This window comes from Salmo trutta, chromosome 8 (assembly GCF_901001165.1).
Source record: "Salmo trutta chromosome 8, fSalTru1.1, whole genome shotgun sequence".
Lineage (NCBI taxonomy): Eukaryota > Metazoa > Chordata > Actinopteri > Salmoniformes > Salmonidae > Salmo > Salmo trutta.
The window spans coordinates 14,680,773-14,701,972 of NC_042964.1; the positions used below are offsets into that span (position 1 = coordinate 14,680,773).

Consider the following 21,200-nt stretch of genomic DNA (forward strand, 5'->3'; position numbering starts at 1 on the left):
AGATGGCGCCGAGCTGGGTTTACTAGCTAATTTTCTGAGTATCGCATCCCCTTTTATCGCAAAGTGTGATTACCCAGTAAAGTTATTTTTAAATCTGGTATGACAGGTGCTTTCAAGAGATATTCATCTATAAATCTTAGAATGACAATATTACATTTTTAAAATGTTTTCGAATAGTAATTGAGTAAATTGTAGCACTGTTTCCCGGGATGCATTTGAGGGAAAATAGTTAGTCAACGTCAGGTGCCGATGTAAAATGCTGTTTTTATATATAAATATGAACTTTATTGAACAAAAGAATGCATGCATTGTGTAACATGATGTCCTAGGTGTGTCATCTGATGAAGTTTGTAAAAGGTTAGTGCTGCATTTAGCTGTTTTTTGGTTATTTGTGATGCATGTGGTTGGTCGGAAAATGGCTATGTTGCTACTTTTACCATGTACTCCTCTAACATAATCTAATGTTTTGCTTTTCCTGTAAAACCTTTTTGAAATCGGACGACGTGGGTCGATTCAGGAGAGGTGTATCTATAAAACGATATGAGACAGTCCTATATTTGAAAAAAATAAATATTAAATTTCGTTATGCTAATGTCGCTAGGAGTTTTTCGCTGGATGTTGATCCCGCTAACGGGACAAGACGCTCAAGAGGTTTTAAGTGCAGCTAGTCGGACATTTTGTGTCTGCCTGTTTCAAACACTGGGGAATCCTGCTGCGCCTGCATGGAATCCTTGTCCAGTATATCAGCGATAAACTGCCTCGACGAAGCCCTCTGCGCAATCCATAAAGGCTCTGGCTCTCAAAGCCCTGGGAAGGAATGGGGCTGAAGATCGGGATACTCTGTTATCGTAGCTGAATAATACAGTGGCTTGTGGTTCGCTGGCTTTTTGTTATCGCGCCGCAGGATAATCTAAAAGCTAAATGTCTCAGGAAATAGTGTGCCTGTGTATGAATGGGAAGGAATGCGATGGGCCACAGTGTCAATGAAAATAAGGGCTGCCAATTTATAGCCGCTGTCCTGACCGACGCTGGATGTATTGACGCAAGAGATCACATTTTTTACATTGGACCCCCTTTTTCTCCCCAATTTCGATCCCGTCTCATCGCTGGAACTCCCCAATGGCCTTGGGAGGCGTACATCGAGTCATGCGTCCACCGAAACATGACCCGCCTAACCACGCTTCTTAACACCCATTTGCGTAACCTGGAAGCCAGCAGCGTCAATGGGTCGGAGCAAACACCGTTCAACTGACGACTGAGGTCAGCCTGCAGGCGCCCGGCCCGCTACAAGGTGTCGCTAGAGGGCGATGAGCCAATTAAAACCCCCCCCTAACCCGGACAACGCTGGGCCAATTGTGCGCCGCCCTATGGGACTCCCAATCACGACCGGTTGTGATACAGCCCGGGATCGAACCCGGGTCTGTAGTGATGCCTCTAGCACTGCAATGCAGGGCCTTAGACCGGTGCGCCACTCGGGAGGCACAAGATATACATTTTTATGTGTACATTCCATCCCCGCATACAGTCTACTGATGTTCAGGGGCAGAAGTCAAACAGTCTACACTCTTAGAAAGAAGGATTCCAAAATGGTTCTTTGGCTGTCCTCATAGGAGAACTCTTTTTGGTTCCTGGTAGAACCCTTTTGGGTTCTACGTAGAACCCTCTGTAGAATGGGTTCTACATGGAACTGAAACGGGTTCTACCTGGAACAAAAAAGGGTTCCTCAAAGGGTTCTCCTATGGGGACAGCAGAATAATCCTTTTAGGTTCTAGGTAGCACCTTTTTTTCAAAGAGTGTACTGATGTTCAGGGGTGGAAGTCAAACAGCATATGAAGCTAAAGGTAGTAGTTATCACAGGACGGTGATAAGCAAAAAAGGTAGCCTATACGAGAGGGGTTGGGTGTGTGTGTGTGTGTGTGTATGTGTGTATGTGTGTTTGTGCGTACGCATACGGGAATGTGTGTAGTCTGTGCCATGGTTGTTCCCCAGAGTTGTTCAGCATTAAAATGGATTGACTTGCGTGTCATTATCGCCTACAGCTAATTGCAATAAGCAAAATAGGAAGGAGAAAAAAAACTAGCTCAGGGGTATCCATTTCATTTGGAGCACCATGCAAATCAATGCCACCAGCAGTGGCTGTCGTGACAGCGGGGAGCAGTGGCTGTTGTGACATCGGGGAGCCCTGACTGAACGCAGTCAATAACCAGTCAGACTCCATCCACTCTCCTTACTTCTTCCCTCCAAATGCACTCCCCCAATCCTAAAGACTTGAAGAGGAAGCAGGATGAAAAAAAAGGTGGAACAAAAAAATCAATGGAAGCCATCTACAATAGCCTTCCTATTTCGCTGGCCGCCTCCTAACATCCCTCAGTTAATGGGACATAAGAAGTTCCCTTTGCATAGCAGTCTAACTGGAGGGGGCTTTGAAAGCCAGGCATTTTATGAGACACAGCTTGAACTGCAGAGATGAGGTTGATGCCAAAACTATGGACTTTTCTCCCTTTTTCTTGATGGGCATTTTCAGAATAGCCAACTGTCTGTGATAGTCTGTTATACGTTTTCAACTGTGTCAGATAAATGTCCAAATTAAACCGCTACTGAGCTCGTCAAGTAAGTGTCCAAGTCATGTAATGAATGAAAAGGAGAAGACCCTATAATATATATATATATATATATTTTTTGTCCTATATATATATATATATATATATATATATATATGAAGTAGTGCTAGAACATTCCTATTTGGAATATCCTGTCATTGTATAATCCAACCGCAATCACCAGCGTGACTCACAGCCATGAATGTAGGCTAATGCTTCAAATGAGCTCTCGAACTGGCTGTGCAAATGCAACCGTGCGCCAACATGAGATCTCACTTCTTGATTTCTAGAACTCGATTCAGACCAAACAAAATATCAACATCCCGTGAGTCACGACAGGACAAATCAGCTAAATACACTACTCTCTTCAGTATCGAGTTGCCGTACTTTACGTCAGACTGCTTAATGAAGCCAAGTTTAGCTTTACCGCCGACTTCTGCATGACTGTCGCAAGATGTATCCCAAATGGCACCCTATTCCCTATGCAGTGCACTACTACCATATGGGCCCTGGTCATAAGTAGTGCACCACATAGGGAATAGGGTGCCATTTGGGACGCAGACCTCACACAGCTTGCCTAATTCCGCTTTGGCTTAATGAGTGTAGTTTGAAATAATAGGCCTGTATTGAACAGAAATAATAGGCCTGTATTGAACAGAGGCATCAGGCATCCATAAAATCCTAAATGAGTAGACCCATTTCAAAAGCTAATCACCTCACTTCAGTTGGGTTCTTATGCTGAGATGCTGAGATTTACTCCCCCACATTTAATGAAGTCAAATATTAACTCAAGAGTATAGAAATTAGGGACTTGGGTTCTATTCATAGAATAAATCAAAAAACAATCCACTGTAGGAATTAGTTTAACCAAAGAAAAGTTGTATTGCATTACCTCTAAGGCAAGCAACAATGACTGTATATATGAATGGACAGAGCCATCGCTTAAGTGACACCATTCATTGCTATGTGAAGACTCAATAGCGCATTGAAGCCAAATAAAGTCGGTTGAGATGGCGTTTCATGGAGACATAAAGTGCAGAGTTTGAGCTACTCCAGGAAGGCCGACCAGGGTACTGTAGGCTGCCATTTGCAACTAAATTATCCTTATAACTTCTTTTGTGTGTGATTTTAAAATAATTGGGTCAAGGACATACATCTGGCGTATTAGAAGCAATTATTGGTACCATGATTATCTTCAAATGTGTTATTTATTTACACGAAGATTGCAATTTGTCAGTGGGGTAAAGCACTGACAGTTGAAGTCGGAAGCTTACATACACCTTAGCCAAATACATTTAAACTCAGTTTTTCACAATTCCTGACATTTAATCCTAGTAAAAATTCCCTGTCTTTGGTCAGTTAGGATCACCACTTTATTTTAAGAATGTGAAATGTCAGAATAATAGTAGAAGGAATTATTTATTTCAGCTTTTATTTATTTCATCACATTCCCAGTGGGTCAGAAGTTTACATACACTCAATTAGTATTTGGTAGCATTGACATTAAATTGTTTAACACGGGTCAAACATTTTGGGTAGCCTTCCATAAGCTTCCCACAATAAGTTAGGTGAATTTTGGCCAATTCCTCCTGACAGAGCTGGTGTAGCGAGTCAGATTGTAGGCCTCCTTGCTCGCACACGCTTTTTAAATTCTGCCCACACATTTTCTACAGGATTGAGGTCAGGACTTTGGGATGGCCACTCCAATACCTTGACTTTGTTGTCCTTAAGCCATTTTGCCACAACTTTGGAAGTATGCTTGGGGTCATTGTCCATTTGGAAGACCCATTTTCGACCAAGGTTTAACTTCCTGACTGATGTCTTGAGATGTTGCTCAATATATCCACATCATTTTCTTTCCTCATAAAGCCATCTATTTTGTGAAGTGCACCAGTACCTCCAGCAGCAAAGCACCCCACAACATGATGCTGCCACCCCCATGCTTCACGGTTGGGATGGTGTTCTTTGGCTTGCAAGCCTCCCCCATTTTCCTCCAGACATAACGATGGTCATTATGGCCAAATAGTTCTGTTTTTGTTTCATCAGACTAGTGGACATTTTTCCAAAAAGTACGATCTTTGTCCCCATGTGCTGTTGCAAACCGTAGTCTGGCTTTTTATGGCGGTTTGGGGCAGTGGCTTCTTCCTTGCTGAGCGGCCTTTCAGGTTATGTTGATATAGGACTTGTTTTACTGTGGATATAGATACTTTTGTAACGGTTTCCTCCAGCATCTTCACAAGGTCCTTTGCTGTTGTTCTGGGATTGATTTGTACTTTTTGCACCAAAGTACGTTCATCTCTAGGAGACAGAATGCGTCTCCTTCCTGAGCGGTATGACGGCTGCATGGTCCCATAGTGTTTATACTTGCATACTATTGTTTGTACAGATGAACCTGGTACCTTCAGGCATTTGGAAATTGCTCCTAAAGATGAACCAGACTTGTGGAGGTCTGAACCAGACTTGTGGAGGTCTTCGCTGATTTCTTTAGATTTTCCCATGATGTCAAACAAAGAGGCACTGAGTTTGAAGGTAGGCCTTCAAACACATTTACAGGTACACCTCCAATTGACTCAAATGATGTAAATTAGCCTATCACATGCTTCTAAAGCAATGACATCATTTTCTGGAATTTTCCAAGCTGTTGAAAGGCACAGTCAACTTAATATATGTAAATGTCTGACCCACTGGAATTGTGATACAGTGAATTAATTAAGTGAAATAATCTGTCTGTAAACAATTGTTGGAAAAATTACTTGTGTCATGCACAAAGTAGATGTCCTAACAGACTTGCCAAAACTATAGTTTGTTCACAAGAAATTTGTGAAGTGGTTGAAAAACTTGTATTAGTGACTCCAACCTAAGTGTATGTAAACTTCCAACTTCAACTGTAAGTACAAATACTTGAAAGTACTACTTAAGTAGTTTTTTGGGGTATCTGTACTTTACTATTTATATTTTTGACAACTTTTACTTCACTACATTCCTAAAGAAAATAGTGTACTTTTTACTCCATACATTTTCCATGACACCCAAAAGTACTCATTACATTTTGAATGCTTAGGAGGACAGGAAAATGTTCTAATTCACAGACTTATCAAGAGAACATCCCTGGTCCTCCCTACTGCCTCTGATCTGGTGGACTCACTAAACAGTGTGAGTGTTGGAGCATGCCCCTGGCTATCCGTGAATTTAAAAAACAAGAAAATGGTGCCGTCTGGTTTGCTTAATATAATACATTTGAAACTTAAGTATATTTTAGCAATTACATTTACTTTTGATACTTAAGTATGTTTAAAACCAAATACTTTTAGACTTTTACTCAAGTAGGATTTTACTGGGTGACTTTCACTTTTACTTGAGTCATTTTCTATTAAGGTATCTTTACTTTTACTCAAGTATGACAATTGGGGACTTTTTCCACCACTGCCATTTTTCGATTCACTATAATGGGGGTTTTCTGCTAACAATGCCCAAAGTACCGCAATCGGCCTTGATCTTCCACGGCTTCAATGAGAGGGGGCAGTCATTCTCCCCTAGTTTGCACACATTGCACCAAATGTGGATGTAGCATTTGTCTACCAATAATTCAGCGTGCTGTGTAGGGACCACCGGCTGTAGACATCTGACTGCTGACATTCTCACGATTCTACATGTAAAATCGGTGCGCACTCAGTTCGCAAATTACTGCCGGCGCTCTGTTCAGAGGTGCTAAGTACACTCACGCCAGCAAACGCTATTGGTGTGTCTGAGCCTTTAAGGGTAATAAAGTTACACTGAATACATTGCGTTTAGAATCGGTGCTACAGACCACAGTTTGTCCTTTCCTCCATTTGGTTGGCAAGTCACCATGATAAACATAGCCTTTAAATCCTGGGAATGTCCTGGTCTCTATCTCACAGAGACATCCAAGACTTTCAATTCTGTCTACTGCCGAGACAAGAAATAAGCTGCAAACGCCTCCAACATGCTCAAAAGGCAAACTAGAGTGAGAATCCTAAAGATGCTTGGGTAATGAAGTCCGCTGGGACAGGCAGAGAGACACAATTAAAGGTAAGATGTATTGAGACGAACCGGACAGGGATCTATCTCAGAAGTGGGGGAGTATAGTGAGTGGGTACTGGTGCCACTGATGACAGAGGCAGTGGAGTCGTGCAGCCATAGCAGATGGCAGATACAAACAACAAGAGGGAAGGAGGGAGAGGTAAGGAGGGAGGGGGAGAGCGGTAAAGAGGGAGGGGGAGAGTGGTAAGGAGGTGGAGAGATGGAAGGAGGGAGGGGGAGAGAGGTAAGGAGGGGAAGAGGAGAGGGGAAGGAGGGAGAAAGAGGGAAGGAGGGTCAGAGGGGGAGAGAGGAAAGGATGGGGCAAGAGAGGGAGGGAAAGGATTGGGCGAGAGAGAGGAAAAGGAAGGGGGAGAGAGGGAGAGAGGGAGGGAAGGAGGAGGGAGGGAAAGGAGGGGGAGAGAGGAGGGAATGAGGGGGGAGAGAGGGAAGGAAAGGAGGGGGAAGGAGGGGGGAGAGGAGGGGAAGGGAGGGAAAGGAGGAGGGAGGGAGGGAGGAAAGGAGGGGCGAGAGAGGGAGAAAAGGAGGGGCGAGAGAGAGGGGGGAAAGATGGGGCGAGAGGGAGGGAAGGGGGGGGCGAGAGGGAGGGAAGGGGGGGCGAGAGAGGGAGGGAAGGAGGGGGAGAGATGGAATGGGGGGAAGGGGAGAGAGGGAAGGAAGGAAGGAGGGAGAAAGAGGGAAGGAGGGGGGAGAGGGGGAGAGACGAAAGGATGGGGCGAGAGAGGGAGAGAAAGGAGGGGCGAGAGGGGGTGGGAAGGAGTGGCAAGAGAGGGAGGGAGAGAGGGAAGGAAGCGAGGGATTGAGTGGTAAGAGCCCATGATGACAGAACCCCAAGCCTGTTGAGAGGAATGAGAATGGTCACAGTTCCCAACGCCTCTGTAATGTTCTATTCAACAAACTTGCACATTTCTGTTCACTGACTTGTCGTGAAAGAAAACTATGGCCTTTCGTTTGCCCAAAGGTTTCTTGAGCACAATGGAGAATAACAAGACATGAACAGGAAATACATACAGTACATTATTGGTGAGATTTATATTTAGGTACAGTACGCCTAGTCAGTGGAAGGCAGAGTGACAAAGTTTTCTGGCATGTGTTTGGTCAGCCGTCTAGCCCTTCTGGGTATTTTGGAGTGATGGTGACTGCTACAATTGGAAACAATAGTCGAAAAAGAACAACAGTGAATTATTCTCAATGTTATGCAGGCTAGCAGAGCGGCAGACAACAATGCTTTAACCACTAGCACAGGGCATCCTCCTTCACAGCTCTCTGTTGAGTTTATCACAATGGACAGTTGGGAACATTTCCAAAACAGCAAAGGGGCGGATGGGGGGAACGGAGGGACCCGGGTGGAAGATAGGATTGTATTGTTGTCATGTTTTCATGACTACTGAAATGAACCTTTCCATGAAGTGTGACAGAATAAGCCAGTGATACGAAAGCGGAGACTCCCATCACCACATGCTCCTTTCTTTCTCTTCCTGGTTTCTTTCTGATACACAACCAACTGTGGAGAGGAGGGAAATCGATTTGGAATATTAAAAAGCGATTTTCGGAAGAGAGAGCAACAGCCAGCTACGATAAATCAGAAGTGCCAACCATTTTACCCTCATGTTGGTTTATTTGGGAAATAGTTAAAACATATTTTTTAATCCAGCAAACCTGAGGGTAGTAATCTAACTTCACATTGACACAGAAAATGACATAAAGTCAGCCATTTCACAAGTTGAGAGTCAGCCTGGTTTTGGCAAGTGAGGCACTTCATTCATACTTACAGAGTGGACAAAAGTTTGTTTTTCAAAGACTTTAATTCCTTTTCATTGATTAGTCTCTAGATCTCTCTTTTTCGCTCCCTCACTTATTCTTTTTCTGTCATCCTTGTCCTCATTCTTCTCCGCAAGATTGATAATGTCCCTCTTCTTCTCTTCCCACTCACTTCCTCTCGCTCTCTTTCTCTGTCGAAATGGATGTCTATTTTTTCTGGTTCTTTCCTTTCTCATTTACTCTGTGGCATCTACCTGTCCATCTCTATTTAACTGCTGTATTTCAATGGTTTGAGGTTGACTTTTTTACTAACTCTTTCCCTCTGACATGTCTAACTGTCTATCAGGGAGTGTGGAGGTGTGTTAGGCCCTGTCTTCAACACTCTCTTTCCATCCCTCTATTTCCCTTTCCATCCCTCAATTTCTCTCTTTGGACTGGATTGACAAGAGCTCTTCATTCTGTCGGACGAGGAGGATAAAGTCTCTCTCTTAAACACAAACACTTCCTCCATTGGGCCTAGAGGTGCATTAAATCCCAATTTTCATCACCCGCGGTCCTGTGGAATCAGCACTTGATTACTGTATTCATCCTTGCGACACCAATCCTTCACGCTGAACACACACATCTGGGGGTCGTTCCACCTCTGAACTTGCTTCCCATCTCTCAGCACACATCGTTACAGAATGACGACTCAACAAAGGGAAGCATCAGGGAGTGTTTTTTTGTTTTTGTGTTGGGGGTGATGTCGGGTCCGGGTGTCAGAGCCGGAGATACCTGGGAGCCCTCAGCGGGTTCGATAGGGTCTCATGCCTAAGCTGGGTGAACAGGTTCCCGTGCCTCAACTGAGGCAACCAGGGAGGTCTCAGCTGGCTCATCAGGTTTCTGCGCCTCGGCGGAGGCGACCGGTCCTCTCCGGCTCGCCGGGATTGTCCCTGTGGTTGGCGTCCTGTGGCTGGAGCCGAACGAGCCGGGGAGGGGGTATTGTCACGTGTGTTCCCTCTCCGGCCTCTAGGTCACCAGGCTGCTCGTTAGGGCGCCTGTCACCAGCGTTACGCGCATAATGACACTCACCTGGACTCCATCCCCTCCTTGATTACCTGTCCTTTATGTCACTCCCTTTGGTTTCTTCCCCAGTCGTTATTGTTTCTGTTTCATGTCTGTGCATTGTTCGTGTTTCTAGTTTTGTTTTATGTTGCGTTTATTTATTAAAATACTTGCTTCCTGACTCTCAGCACACATCGTTACATATTTCAATGCTCCCATTCTGAAGTTTTGTTTTTGCATGTTTTACTTTTGAATTTTGTACCTCAGCTTCAAACAGCTGAATATACAATATTTTTGGTTAAGGAAAATATATTATAATGACTGCTTGTTTTAGCAATCAGGAAATGTTGGATCGATTTCTGCATAATGCATCTTTAAATGAATAATTCAGTGTTAATAATTTTCACATGTTGGAATAACTACAGGTAACTGCCAAAATAAAATAAACACTTGAGTAATTGAGGGATATTGTATATTGAAAAGCAGGTGCTTTCACACAGGTGTGTTTCCTGAGTTAATTAATCAATTAATCATCATGCGTAGGGTCATTATTTTGGCTACCATGGCTAGAAGAGATCTCAGCTCTCAAAAGAGCATAAGGTGTTTAAAGTGTGATCTCAACCCAATTGAACACTAATTGGAGATTCTGGAACAAGACTCGAGACAGCGTTTTCCAACACCATCAACAAAACACCAAGTGACCCAATTTCTCATAGAAGAATGGTGTCGCATCCCTCCAATAAAGTTTCAGACACTCGTAGAATCTATGCCAAGGCGCATTGGAGCTGTTCTAGCTGCTCATGGTGGCCCAACGGCCCTATTAAGACACTTTATGTTGAGGTTTCCTTTATTTTAGCAGTTACCTGTATGTCACATATGCACATTCCAACAGTTATGCCCAAGCAATGTCCAGTTACTATGCAGTTTAATCCTCCTTGGAATGGTGCTTTAGGCTGCAGGGTTGGTCCACACATGCATCTACTAGGCCGAGGCAGGTAGAGGATTGCGTAGTCAGCATTGAGTTGCATTCCTGGTATGTGTGACCTTGCACCGCACATTAACCTACAACTACTGAGTTAGTCAGTTCAAGGAGAGCTGACAGTCCTTAAATCAATGGTGTGTCTTTCACTATAGAGGTAGCCCAATCCTTTGCATAGCGACAAGACCACCGTTGTGCATGCTCAGTGATGTGTACCTTGTGTTTCCCTTTAGAATGGCAGAAATCTGATGAGTCATCAGCTTGATGACTTTATTTCCGTCAGGGGACAAAAATCTACTGCTACCGAACATCAGAGCATCTGGTCGTTGCTGACATCAAATGTTACCGATGGAGCCAAATGATGTGCATTATCATAATGTGGCTAGATTATCATCCCCGTCCAATAATACTCCGGGTAGTAAATAATATCATGACCTCATCGGAAGGGTATGTATATCATTTCTGTCTCTATTTGTGACAGCTTAATTTGTCCCAGTCTGAAATACTTTGAACAGTAACCTGACCTATCACGTGCCTGCGGCTAAACTTGCCCATATATCTATCTATATCTTCTTATGAGGTATTTCATTTCCTTTCTATCCTCTCATCCAAACTTAGTTAATATCCAGCTAGGCTTACAGGGCGAAACCTAGTTTGCTGTTATTGCTATATTGTAACCTTAATGGCAGCTACACCACTACATATTTTTGTAAAATATAGAAATGATATATGTGAACAAATATGTAGGTATAGTCAAATAATGTATGGGTTTTAAAAACCACCTTAATGGACAAGTATGGCCTCCAATGTTGGACACATTTACAGACAACCACCCTATAAATATGCCGGCGGGTCATCCAAGCCATATTTTTTCAAGCCGACTAAATATAAACAAGGCCTTGTCTCTAGTACGTTAACGTCTCGCCCTGCGTGATGCAACAAGCGAAACCCCTTTGAAATACTTCTTAAAATATACATGAAAAGGCCACGTATGTAGCGTCTGCTAGCACCAGGCTCACTTTGAAGATACAAACACAGCCTTCACCTGTCATCATGAATCGGATGCCAAAAATATCACCGGGCGAAAGGAGACAAAAAAGAATAGGGAAGGTGACTCATGCTAAGAATGGAGTCAGAAACATTTGCGTCATCCAAACGCGTCAACATGACAAACCGGAGAGGTCTACCACATATGAAAGAACCGGCGCGTTCGCCAAATACAAACACAAGCCAGAAATGAAAAAGAGACGGTATTGCTGTCATAATCGTGTATCTCAATATAAAATCTATTTTTATTCATTCGAGAGCAGAGTACAATTTCATTTTCCCACAGGACAAATTCCTTTGCCATACTTCGGGGATGAAATTCTCCCAAACAACTCCAATCTATATAAATAATAGATTAATAATGACACAGCAAAAAACGCCATTACTCCAGCCCCCAAACTGTCAAGGCTCATTAGAGCTGAACTGCAAAGAGAGCCAGCTGCTTGGCCAGGTGATGACACAAACACACCCTGGCCTCTGGCAGCAGCCCCCCATCCACACATCATCCCTCCCCCTAAAGAGAATATACTGCGTGTCTCCTGGCACAATTCATCTCGTAATCCGCCTTAAAGCTGCTAAGCTTCCTTTGGTCTAAATGAATAGTGAACTACAGAGGGGAGAGGAGCCTTGATGCACTGGTCTGTATCAGAGCCTGCCGCACAGAAAGAGAGAGAGGGTGATGGAGGGAGAAAGGAAGATGGAGGAGGAGGAAGGACAAGCTTTAAGGGTTATGTCTGTCTGGTGAAATCAACGGCGGAGTGACCGGAGCCATTTTCACTCCCTGCAGCATTCTTTCTCTCTCTGTCTATCTCTATCGCTCTCTCTCTCTCTCTCTCTTTCTCCCCTTCCAAATGGCGGTCATTACGCCGGACATAAAAAGTCATTTTAGTTCCGCCTGGCTTCTTCAAAGGGGCTCTGCTATAATTGAGAATAGAGAGAGGGATAGAGAGAGGGATAGAGAGAGGGATAGAGAGAGGGATAGAGAGAGGGACAGAGAGAGGGACAGAGAGAGGGATAGAGAGAGGGAGGGCCGCAATAACATAATTCCAACTGCGACTCATGACCTCCAAAGTGAGGGGAATTGAGTTTCCCGAAGCCCTACCAAACTATAAAAAGGGAATCATAATAAAGACGTGAGAGCTAGCGTATAGCCATGCGAGGGCCCTGACATGTCATGTTTGCTGTTAAGCCATGTAAGCCCCTTGCCAGCTGTTTTTCCTTTTTTTGCTTCCTTTTATGCATCTTTTCTATATAGAATGTGTGTGATGGTGTGGGTCTATGTGGAAAGAGAGAGAGAGAGAGAGAGAGAGAGAGAGAGAGAGAGAGAGAGAGAGAGAGAGAGAGAGAGAGAGAGAGAGAGAGAGAGAGGCAGTGTGAACAGTACACACGACACATCAGCTTTGATCTTTGGATTTTTAGAATAGCTAACATACCAATGTGATACCTCAAGATACCAAGATTAGAATATTTGTAGCTTCATGTATTGAAGGGAAAATCTGAGAACATTTTAAAATTATGAACATCCATCACTGTTAAATGCATTCCTCAGTTGTGAAATTCCTTTTGGCCTCAGTCAGTGCACTTTCTAATAGAACTTTACCACCTGTAGAACATACCTAATAGAACTTTACCTCCTGTAGACAGTTTCCTAATAGAACTTTACCTCCTGTAGACCGTTTCCTAATAGAACTTTACCTCCTGTAGAACATTTCCTAATAAAACTTCACCTCCTGTAGACAGTTTCCTAATAGAACTTGGCCAACTGTAGGACATTTCCTAATAGAACTTAGCTCCTGTAGACAGTTTCCTAATAGAACTTTACCTCCTGTAAAACATTTCCTAATAGAACTTGACCCCCTGTAGACAGTTTCCTAATAGAACTTTACCTCCTGTAAAACATTTCCTAATAGAACTTTACCACCTGTAGAACAATTCCTAATAGAACTTAGCTCCTGTAGACAGTATCCTAATAGAACTTTACCTCCTGTAAAACATTTCCTAATAGAACTTGCCCTCCTGTAGAACATTTCCTAACAGAACTTTACCTCCTGTAGAACATTTCCTAGTAGAACTTTAACCCCTGTAGAACATTTCCTAATAGAACTGTACCTCCTGTAGACAGTTTCCTAATAGAACTTTACCCCCTGTAAAACATTTCCTAAAATAACTGTACCTCCTTTAGACAGTTTCCTAGTGGAACTTGACCTCCTGTAGACAGTTTCCTAAGAGAACTTGACCTACTGTAGACAGTTTCCTAAGAGAACTTGACCTCCTGTAGACAGTTTCCTAAGAGAACTTGACCTCCTGTAGACAGTTTCCTAAGAGAACTTGACCTCCTGTAGACAGTTTCCTAATAGAACTGTACCTCCTTTAGACAGTTTCCTAAGAGAACTTGTCCTCCTGTAGACAGTTTCCTAAGAGAACTTGACCTCCTGTAGACAGTTTCCTAATAGAACTTGACCTCCTGTAGACAGTTTCCTAATAGAACTTGTCCTCCTGTAGACAGTTTCCTAAGAGAACTTGTCCTCCTGTAGACAGTTTCCTAAGAGAACTTGTCCTCCTGTAGACAGTTTCCTAAGAGAACTTGAGCTCCTGTAGACAGTTTCCTAATGAAACAAATGGAAGAGCTAGGCTAAAGCATAATTTTTCTTCAGCTCTGCTTCCAATGCAAAATATGCTTTGTTTTTATGTTGTTTGTTTCACACACAAAGCCGAAACACAGAAGGGACCTCATTGGATTCTTGATCTGATGTAAGAAATGGCCGAACCATCTGTGGGCTAAAACGTGGAAGAATATCAAAGAGTTGACTGCCTCAGCAGAGAAAAACGAGATCTAAAGAGAAGCCATCTCCCTTCTGACAAAACGTCCTCCACTGATGTCCATGATCATCTGTTATGTACCTCTCTACAGGATTTTAGTGTGTGTGTGTGTGTGTGTGTGTGTGTGTGTGTGTGTGTGTGTGTGTGTGTGTGTGTGTGTGTGTGTCCATGCCTATGTGTATGTGTTAACGAGTGCATAACGATCCCTTTCCAGACTGTATATTTGACCCTGAGGGTCAAATACAGGTTGAACTTCCCCAGTTTATGAGCTAGCCACTAGTCAGACTTGGTTACTCTGAGCCAAGTCTCTGTCCCTAGCACTTATCTGTTGCCACCCCACCATCTCTCACAGCAGGTAGTGTAATTGTGCTTGGAAAAAGCCTATCAACCAAGATACTCCATCTTGAACGTTCTCCCAAAGCCCCCTTTATCATTATAACTACAGTAGAGTGCCTCAGAACTAAAGTGTTTCAACCTAGTCGTTCCCTTCTGTGAGAGATAGAGTGGGGAAGGGAGAGAGGGTAGAGGGAGAGAGAGATAGCTAGAAGAGAGAGAGAGAGACACAGTGAGACAGAGAGAGAGACAAACAGAGACACAAAGAGAGAGACAGCGATAGAAAGAGACAGAGACAGCGAGAGGAATAAAGTGAGAAATAGAGAGAGAGAGAGAGAGAGAGAGACAGAGAGAGAGAGACAGAGAGAGAGAGACAGAGAGAGAGACAGAGAGACAGAGAGAGAAAGACAGATACAGAGATAGAAAGAGAAAGCGAGAGAGACAGAGAGAGAGGAATAAAGTGAGAAATGGAGAGAGAGAGAGACAGAGACACAGAGAGAGACAGAGGGAGACAGAGGGAGACAGAGAGAGACAGAGAGAGACAGAGAGAGAGAGGGAGAGAGGGAGAGAGGGAGACAGAGCGAGAGAGACAGAGAGAGAGACAGAGAGAGAGAAAGACAGATACAGAGATAGAAAGAGAAAGCGAGAGAGACAGAGAGAGAGGAATAAAGTGAGAAATGGAGAGAGAGACACAGTGAGACACAGTGAGAAACAGAGAGACAGAGAGAGACAGAGGGAAACAGAGAGAGACAGAGAAAGAGACAGAGAGAGACAGAGAGGGAGACAGAGCGAGAGAGAGACAGAGAGAGAGAGACAGAGAGAGAGACAGAGAGAGAGATACAGAGACAGACAGAGACAGACAGAAACAGAGAGAGAGGGAGACAGAGCGAGAGAGAAACAGAGACAGAGAGAGACAGAGAGAGAGAGAGAGGGAGAGAGAGTGAGACAGAGCGAGAGAGAGACAGAGAGAGAGAGACAGAGAGAGAGACAGAGAGACAGAGAGAGAAAGACAGATACAGAGATAGAAAGAGAAAGCGAGAGAGACAGAGAGAGAGGAATAAAGTGAGAAATGGAGAGAGAGAGAGACAGAGACACAGAGAGAGACAGAGGGAGACAGAGAGAGACAGAGAGAGACAGAGAGAGAGAGGGAGAGAGGGAGAGAGGGAGACAGAGCGAGAGAGACAGAGAGAGAGACAGAGAGAGAGAAAGACAGATACAGAGATAGAAAGAGAAAGCGAGAGAGACAGAGAGAGAGGAATAAAGTGAGAAATGGAGAGAGAGACACAGTGAGACACAGTGAGAAACAGAGAGACAGAGAGAGACAGAGGGAAACAGAGAGAGACAGAGAAAGAGACAGAGAGAGACAGAGAGGGAGACAGAGCGAGAGAGAGACAGAGAGAGAGAGACAGAGAGAGAGACAGAGAGAGAGATACAGAGACAGACAGAGACAGACAGAAACAGAGAGAGAGGGAGACAGAGCGAGAGAGAAACAGAGACAGAGAGAGACAGAGAGAGAGAGAGAGGGAGAGAGAGTGAGACAGAGCGAGAGAGAGACAGAGAGAGAGAGACAGAGAGAGAGAGGAATAAATTGAGAAATAGAGAGAGAGAAAGCTAGAGAGAAAGCTAGAGAGAGAGCGAGAGAGAGAAAGAGAGCGAGAGATGGAAACAGACAGAGAGAGAGAGGAAGAAAGTGAGAAAGAGAGAGAAAGTGAGAGAGAGAAACCAACAGAGAATATAGACTTCTGTGGGCTGAAACCCTAGTCGTTCCCTTCTGAGAAATATAGAGAGAGGGGAAGGGAGTGAGGGTAGAGGGAGAAAGAGAGAGAAAAAGAGAGAGAGAAAGATAGACAGACAAACAGAGAGAGAGACAGAGAGAGAGATACAGAGAGACAGAGAGAGCGAGGGAGGAAGAAAGCAAGAAAGTGAGAGAGCGAGAGAGATAGAGAGCAAGAGAGACAGAAATAGACAGAGAGAGAGAGGAAGAAAGCAAAAAAGTGAGCAAAAGAGAGAAACCAACAGGGAATATAGACTTCTGTGCCAAATCCCTTTTTTTCCCCCTAACGCGCGAGAAACACATTTTAAAACTGTCATACTTTAATTGAAATTCCATCACTTGTGTGGCTGCTATTGTGGAATAATTTGATAAAGCACTGTGACGTGAATGCGCAGAGCGGGCGGCGTGACTTCCATTTCTCCTGCCTTTTATTTCCCTCGTTCAGTCCGTTATTTAAATGAACCCCTTTGCAGATTCTGTTCTGTCCCAAAATTACAGATAAGGGAAAAGGAGACGATAGCAAGGGCAAAAATACAGCCATTTTGGGTCAAAATTTAAATCTTGTTATATTAAGCCTAAGTCTACCCAGCTACTTAGCCAAGTGTCGAAGGTAATGATCACATTAGCATCCAGAACAGCTAAACTGTTTGAGGTGGTTCCTTTCCATTTATTTCCAGTTGGTTCATGCTAACTGCTAACGATTGGTAGCGACTGGCATTCTGTCGAGCCAAAATGGAGGTCAAGGGCAGAATCCCATCCTTACTGACCCCAATGCAAATCTATATCAGCAGCCGCCTGCCTATCTCCTGACAACTGACATGTGGCATCGTATCTTTTGCCCCTATAGCCTTAAGACGGCATTCGTCACCATGAAACCAGAGGGAGAGACAGAGGAGAGGATAATACTACTCAAAGGTGTAAAGACGTGTATTGGAGAGAGAGAGAGAGAGAGAGAGAGAGAGAGAGAGAGACAGAGACAGAGAGAGAGAGAGAGAGAGAGAGAGAGAGAGAGAGAGAGAGAGAGAGAGAGAGAGAGAGAGAGAGAGACAGAGAGAGAGACAGAGACAGAGACAGAGACAGAGACAGAGACAGAGAGAGAGAGAGAGAGAGAGAGAGAGAGAGACAGAGAAAATGTGTGTGTGTGCGCGCATGTCTGTGTGTGAGTGTGCACTCTTGCACCGGCGTGAGTGTGTGCGCTGTGTATGTGTTTGGTGTTAGTGCTAAGCAAAGACTCCTCGCCAGACAATATTTATGGATCGTTCTCCGTCTTGACAGGGTGATGGACAGCAGAGGTGATGCCGGCGGGGCGTGAAAATAGGCTTCTTATTACTCTGACCCCAGCGGTATAAGCTGAATATCAATACCGTGCTAGTGTTTCCCTCTGTGTAAAGCCAATGCCCCGTGGCAGACTTCTTTGAATGCTTTCCTAATGGCACCCTATACCCTATGTGGTGCACTACTTTTGACCAGAGGCCTATGGGTACCCTATGGGCCCTGGTCAAAAGTAGTGCACTACATAGGGAATGGGGCGCCATTAGGGATGCACCCTGTTTTATATCACGCAACCACCCTTGAACAGTAGTTGGGTAGAAAGGGGGTTAGGCGAGGGAATGTAAGCATGGGTAAATCAGTAGATGCAGGGGCTGAATGAAACATACGGCGCGGGCTGCAGCCAAGTGAACCAGGAAGGAGGGGTGGAGGAAGGCATGATTACTTTATTATGCTGTGGGATTGATCAGTGTTCTGCTGAATCAAACTAATTTCTCATTGCCACATTGCATCAGGTGCTCCTTGGTAAACTGGGTTCATTGAATAGGTCCCCCTGACACACACTGTCGCGCATGAATGCGCACATGCACATACATACATACATACATAGGCACGCTATTAAATACACACACTTGCATGCACACACCCTCACAGCAGCGGCCCCGCCATGTTTTTCAACAAGACCACTGCAGTCAAAACTCCTCTCGCGCTAGCCGGGGGGGGGGGGGGGGGGGGATAGGCCTGCTGGCACAAATAAATTAGATTACACCAGTCGATTACAGGGCAATGCAAACCGAGGTGGTGATTGTTAGCAGACCTATTGGCACTCCGTGGCCTTCTCTCTCCAACCAGGTTGGCGCCCCATAATTGCAGCCCTGCGTTTAGGTATCCGTTTACATTATGTAAGTGTTGATTTTTCATTCCACAGCTCGGAATGGAAGGCCTCAGCTTTGGTTTGGCACTCCACAAGCAGTGGTCACAGGCAACACAGGCCCACACGCACACACAAACAAACAAACACACAAAACACTTTGCAAACATACTTTTCTTTTTGCTTCCCCTTCTGCGATAGAATGGTGTGGTGGAACAATAGCATTGTACATTGAGAGACCACTTCTTTAAGAGGGTACTTGGTTCAGTCTGGCTGAGAGACTGGATGCTGATTTTTTTTAGCTAAATCACTCTGCTTGGTTCACCTGCAAGGGAATCTATTAATCCTTTGGCTCTTCTTGTGTCCTGTATCATAATGTTCAGTCCCAGCATGAACTACACTGCAAATTAACAAGCAACTGCCTCGCTCTCATCGATGCACAATACACTCTTGCCCTGCCGCACTCAGTCGTAGAAACTTGGTTTCTGAGAGTTATGATGAAAAGGCTCTTCAGACAACACCATGAATTGTTTCAAAGGATTTCACAGGGACACGCAGCCAAGGACAGGTTCAGAAAAGATGGCCGCTACAACACTGCTTTCAAAACAACGTAACTCATCTCTCACGTCAGCTCTCTTTGGGTTGAACCACATCGACTAGGCTCTTCCACGTTAACGCATATTCATTTCGTCTCCTCTTTTGAGGGCAGCTGTCGTAACAGCGAAATTGGAAATCGATCGAGTTGCGACAGGCGCTAATAGCGTTGTGTCAAAATTGGGCGAGTGCTAATTGTTGGAGCTAGAAACTGTAAAACATAGAAGACAGGTGAGCTCTCAGAGTGCTTACTGCCTACAAACTGATAAAGACTGCTCAACCACAGACACACACACACACACACAATTACAGAGCACTTAAAATCCATTTTCAACACCTCACTACTCCAACCTCTCTTATTGACTTTTCATTTCACCCAAAGCTACAAACGCAATACAACCCCATAGTGAGCTATAAGGCAGCTGAATGTACTGTAGGATAACCAAACGCCAAGCCATGCATATGTACTGTGTTTCGTGCATGCACACATCAATCTGTCCTAGAAAATTCTCAAACCAAGAACATAGAATACAATTATATAATGCATATAAAACAAGCAATTAACACAAAATGTGATATCTTTCACATATAAAAATAGGCCTACATTTGATCAAATAAGCAGCAGGCCAGCACACAGCATTTTAACCTTATCATTATCTAATGTTTCTGTGGTAACCTTTTATGCTGCTAAAGGCCGAGTGGAGTCAAAAATGTAAATTGTTTTGTGTTTTATGTATTCTTCCACACTAGGCAAAGGGGAAAGAATAGCCTGTCTTTTTGTGGCATCACTGGTCTCCTGACATCCCCCCCTCCCCTCCCTCACTGTAGAGTTGTAGAGTAGGCTAGGAGGCCCCTAGTGGCTAAACTCACTCAGTGAGCACAGGTGTTGTGCGCAATTGTACTGGAAAAACTGTAACGGAAAAAAGGATCACTTTCACCTGATTTTGTGACAGGCGTTTTTGCATTTATTTGTGTGCCCTTTTGAATGCCTGTAAAACCAAGGGATATAGTTCGCCCTGCCGACTATTCAGTTAGGACCTCGGGGAAACAAAAATGTGCTCCAAAAATAGGCAACAACATAGATATGGCCCGCGTCTCCTGTGCGAACGCGAGGAATGCGGCTTTAAATCGTGACAGTAGACTCCACACAACTTCGAAAAACGTCGTTTTCCAATTAAACTGTAATATCACTATCGAAACCTACTAGTATACCTACTAAAACAGCACCATCATCATTACAACGATGTTATTTCTTCTGAGGAGCAAATACAATGACTATGAATGTTTTATGAACGCAATCATCTATCGATAAAGGGTATTAATGTACTATATTTATTTCATTCTGGTAGCCTATCATAGGCCGCAGCCTACTGCTGTAGAATTTACATTAGCCAATACAGTAAACGAATACCCAGATCCCCCAAATCGCCTAGTATACTAGAATAGTCATAAACATAATTCAAATAACTACTTGTATCATGTTGTAAATGTGCACGTATGCTAAATTTAATTAAATGAGATTCGTGCGTCCCTCACAAAATAAGCAGGTCTATTCAGAGTCAATTCAATCTAAATAAACTACAGTGTTATTTTATTCTCTATACAAAACACAAACAACATAAACGAGTCCATAAATACAACTAAAAAAATGCACTGTAGCCTAAGCACAGACAGAGTTTAGTGCTCCATTATATTTGACAATAAACAAATACAACAAATCAATCGCATCTCAACACGCACTATTTTAAAGGCTTTTGGAGACGACTTCAAGCGTGCCACACTGTGGGTGAAAAAGTCAAACATCCACAAATTCACCAATTTGAATGGTCATTTCCATAGAAGCTTACCTTAACATCATATTTGCATGTAGTCTTTGAACTCGGTCTCTCCAGTTGTAGGCTATTAGAACAGTCGCGAGTTACATCCAGAATGACAGCAGTATACGAGAAATAATCCGTCTACAGATACGCTTCTTTTCCAGTCTGCCCACTCTAATTTCGCCTCTTCCTAGAGTTTTCTTTTGTCGAATGAATGTTCCTCAGTGCAAGA

At 43.8% G+C, this 21,200-nt stretch overlaps 1 protein-coding gene across 29 annotated transcripts in view; it reads right to left on the reverse strand.

The window, feature by feature from the left end:
- LOC115198257 (receptor-type tyrosine-protein phosphatase delta) overlaps positions 1-21,200 on the reverse strand; it is a 641,938-nt gene that overhangs the window by 245,411 nt on the left and 375,327 nt on the right. For 3 of the 29 annotated variants that reach the window (XM_029760070.1, XM_029760097.1, XM_029760098.1), the window contains exon 1: positions 20,999-21,200. This exon is cut by the window's right edge. The exons of the other annotated variants lie outside the window; for them this stretch is intronic. The gene's annotated coding sequence lies outside the window, so the exon portion shown is untranslated. The remainder of the gene's footprint in view (positions 1-20,998) is intronic. 29 annotated transcript variants of the gene reach the window in all.